The sequence below is a fragment of the Pseudophryne corroboree genome, chromosome 3, assembly GCF_028390025.1.
Source record: "Pseudophryne corroboree isolate aPseCor3 chromosome 3, aPseCor3.hap2, whole genome shotgun sequence".
Taxonomy (NCBI): domain Eukaryota; kingdom Metazoa; phylum Chordata; class Amphibia; order Anura; family Myobatrachidae; genus Pseudophryne; species Pseudophryne corroboree.
In genome coordinates, this window is record NC_086446.1 from 305157821 (window position 1) to 305162540 (window position 4720).

Genomic DNA, 4720 nt, shown 5'->3' on the forward strand with positions numbered 1-4720 from the left:
GACATAATATATCCGTTTTCCCTGATTTTGCTCTGGAGGTGCAAAAGAGTAGATCACAGTTTCTGCATATCAAACGTCAGCTCCGTGATCGTAATATACAGTACTCTATGCTGTTTCCGGCCAGGCTGCGAGTGGTGTCCGCTAACACCACTCACTTTTTCTCAACTCCTCAAGATGCTGCTGCATGGCTGGAACGACAGCCTCACCCTCCTTGATGACGTGTTACTGCACAGTTGTTGATTTATTGCTCTCTTAATACTAAGCCTAATTGTCTCATTTTTCTTATTATGATAGTCACACTGTGGTTCATATGCAATGTTTTGATGGGGCAATGTAGGGCAGCCTAATATTGATGTTGGTTCTCGTGTTTTCCCCCTATTTTATGTTGGGGTACGCTGCTAGATATGTTTTTTCAGGGTTAGGGCACTACTTCTATCGGTATTCTGTGGAGAGCCTATGCCGAAGATAGTGTAGGGGCTTTTCTTTGGGTTCTTGGTTAGGCCCCTATCCCTTAGTTTAGTTAATTTGGTGGGAGTTATGGGATCCAGGTATACCTTAAGTTTCCAAGGTGATACAGGGTGGGTGTGGGGGGGGTTAGTTTGTTTTTTTTCATGCCATCAATTTTTGCTTATGTGTGCGCTCTGTTATGCTGCGATGTTTGCGAACGATATTGCTTTGATTTCCTCTGTTTCCAGGGACATGGGGGGACTGGGTGTCCCTATTCACAACCTGCACTGCTCTGCGACCCGGGCTCTGATATTTGTCTCTCTTTTATATCCTGCCACCCTTTTCTCACCTACTTTCTATGTCTGCTGATTCTAAGGGGCTTCGTCTGCTCAGCTGGAACGTCAGGGGTTTGAACGAAAAGATTAAGAGAGCGTTGATCTTGACTCAGGTTAAAAAATACCAGGCAGACATAATTTGTCTTTCTGAAACCCATTTGTTTGGAAGTAGGGTGTTGGCACTTAAGAAACCCTGGATTAGTCATGTTTACCACTCCACTTTTTCAGGTAGCGCTAGGGGTGTCTCTGTACTAATTAGAAAATCTATACAATTTCACCTAGACGTCTGTGAAACAGATCAATATGGCAGATACGTCTTCTTGCGCGCACATATTAATCGTAGACTATTCCACATTTTGGCTGTCTATGTTCCCCCGCCATATAACAATGAGGTTCTGCGTCATGCTGCCCGATTTCTAGCCCAATCCCCTGCTACCCCAGTGATATGCTTGGGGGATTTTAACAATGTGATGGATCATGCCCTGGACAGATGGAGAGAGTCGGTTGCTTCTCCCTCCCCTTCTGTATCCCCTACTCCATTTGCACGACTGGTGGGGGAACTGGGGTTGGTGGATGTATGGAGGAGTCGCAATCCCACGGCTACTCAGTTCTCCTGCCACTCCGCTACCTACCATGCCTTCTCTCGCATTGATTTGATCTTGATCTCTCCTGACTTGTCCCCTGATGTGTTGGCGGTGGACTATCTTCCTAGGGGTATATCGGATCACTCTCCTGTATCACTTACAGTTAGTGTTGGTTGGGAGCGCGGTGCAAAAATGTGGAAACTTAATCCCTTCTGGTTAACCTTAATAGGGGAGGGTGCGGATTTGGTAGATGCCTGGGAGGGGTTCCAGGTTTGTAATCTGTCTTGCACCGAACTGGCGGTCAAACATGACGCTTTCAAAGCGTTCCAGCGGGGCTCCTTTATAAAACGAATATCTGAGGTTAAATTATCTAGTAAAAAGGAGGAAATAAGACTGGAGGCCCTATGCCAGCAATTGGAATCCCAATATATAGCTACCCATTTACGTTCTGATGAACTGTTGTGGCGAGACGCACAAGGAGAGTGGTCCGATTGCTTATTTGAGAAGTCCAGGCGTAGACTCCTTTTTGCGGGACATGCACACTATTTTCAGGCGGAGATGAATGGCAGTTATTTAGCTTTTCTGGCTCGGTCAGAATCTACTAGAACAATGATTCAATGTGTGAGGAACTCTGACAGCCAAATGTGTTACTCTGGCTCGGCGGTGTCTGAGACATTTCGTAGTTACTATTCCTCGCTATATACATCCCGAGCCACTTACTCCAATGATCAATTGAGGGACTATTTGGCTCGGTTGGATTTGCCCTGTCTGTCCCGGGAAGACTCTGGGGCTCTAGATGCACCAATTACTCTGGAGGAGGTGAACGCTGCGATCCTGTCCCTCCCAGCGTCTAAGGCACCGGGTTGCGATGGACTTCCGGGTGAAGTCTATAAGAAATTTAGCAGCTTTTTTGCCCCTTATCTTTTACAATTGTTCGACCTATTGCTGGAGGGCGGGACTCTCCCTCGCTCTATGGCCGAGGCAAATATAATTGTCTTGCTGAAACCGGGGAAAGACCCCCTACGCCCCGAATCTTACAGACCTATTTCCCTCCTCAATACGGATGTCAAGATACTAGCAAAGATCTTGGCATCTAGATTGAACTTAGTTATTACAACAATCATTCACCCGGACCAGACGGGATTTATGCCAGGTAAATCAACTGCCCAAAATTTACGTAGACTGTTTTGTCATCTGCAGAGGCGTGATCTGGGGGAGTTGGATGCGGTGGTGGTGTCTCTAGATGCAGCCAAAGCATTCGACTCAGTGGAGTGGACATATTTATGGGGGGTACTGGAGAAGTTTGCTTTTGGCCCTCGTTTTATTAAATTTCTCCAGTTATTGTATTTTTTGCCTGTGGCCCGTGTGACGGCCAATGGTTTCACGTCGGAGATGTTTGCGTTGGGGAGGGGCACTCGACAGGGTTGCCCCCTATCCCCTGCGCTGTTCGCTGTTGCCGTGGAACCGTTGGCCGCCTTGCTGCGATCTAATGACGAGATTAGGGGTATTAAGGTTGGGGATCATGTGGATGTTGTGGCCCTGTATGCAGACGATATGCTCCTTTTCTTGCAGGACTCTGAGGACTCCTTGCAGGCTTTGCTGCGGGTAGTGGAGGAATTTGGAGTATTTTCTGGTTTACTGATCAACTGGGATAAATCGCATATTTTTCCCTTGTCTGGTTTTCTCCCTGAAAATACCCGGGGGGCGTACCCCTTGCAGTGGACGCTGCGGTTTAAATACTTGGGTATCTGGATCACCCCTATGGCACGTAGTTATGTGGCCCAAAATATCGACCCCATTACGATGTCATTTAAAGAAAGGGCTCATAGCTGGAAAAAGCTACCACTGTCTATCCTGGGTCGGGTTAATTTATTCAAAATGATAATGCAGCCAAAGTTCCTATATGCCCTACATAACTCTCCGGTCTACCTCCCGAAAAAAGTCTTCACTGTAATTGAGGGCGTTATGTCCTCATTTATATGGGGTAATAAACCAGCAAGAGTCTCTATTAAAACGCTGAGTAGATCACAACTCTCGGGGGGTGCGAGTCTTCCCAATCTGAGACTATATTACGTAGCAGCACAAATGTCCCAGCTTGGTGAATGGACTGGAGATTCCTTGGATCCAACAATGGGGGGTCTTCTGGCTGAGCGGGCGAGGTGCTCTCCTGCTTTCTCCTTTTCTCCTCTTCAACTCCTTCTTTCTGGCCGTGCGGCTTCTGGTTTGCCTCCCTTGTTACGCCAAGCCTTGCTAATCTGGCGCTATGCACATACTCTATATGATTGGGAGGGGCAAGACGCCAATACTCCGCTATGGTTTAATAGTACGTATTCAGAGCTGTACAAGATATCTCCAGATAATATTTGGATAACTAAGGGTGTAATATCTCTAAAACAACTCTACCAAGATGGAGTGCTCAAGTCTTTTCAGCAATTGAAACTCGAATTTGATATACCTAACACTGCCTTGTTTCGGTACTTTCAACTTAGACACGCTGTGCAGACCCAGTTTCCTCATGGCCCACCTCCAATTGCAGATTCACCCGTTAAGTCGTTGCTCACCTCTCTTAGTCGAAGGGGAAAAATATCTGTCATATATACTGCTTTGAATAACAAATATGGTCATGATCATTTGAATACACTTCGCATCAAATGGGAGACTGATTTGGGACCTCTATCCCAGGAGCAGTGGATCCAGATCCTGGGCTCCATTAAATATACTACGCCATGTATACGATATAAACAAGTCTTTTTCTACATTCTGCACAGGGTGTATCGAACTCCTGTCACTATGCAGAGGGCTGGTCTTAGAGATAACGCTTGCTGCCCCAGATGCCGGGAGACCGATGCCGGATTCTGGCATTTGTTATGGGACTGCCCTGCAATTTCCCTTTTCTGGTGTAAGGTATGGGGCGATATAACCATGACTGCCCCATCCCTCCCCGTATTGGACCCCGGCCTATGCCTGTTTGGATTAGATCTTGAGGAAACACACTCTGTGGTATTGTACAAGTATGTCCTGTGTCTTACTACGCTGGCGAGGGTTGTCATTGCCAGGGTTTGGTTCTCAGCTGACATGCCTAGGGTGGAGCAGTGGAGGGCGTTAGTAAATTCAGTAATACGACACGAGAGATATATGTATAGGATAAGGGGTTCCTCCTCTCAATTTACAGAGAAGTGGGACCGCTGGTGCAGCACAAGGCTGGCCAGACCGACACTGGACACCTAGTCCTTCTTTACATAGATATCGTTTGATAAGAAACCTTAAGTGAATATAATTGACGCACACTACATGTTGAACTTTAACATATATAATTTTTATTGATGGCAATTGTTACAGTCAATAGAATGCTGA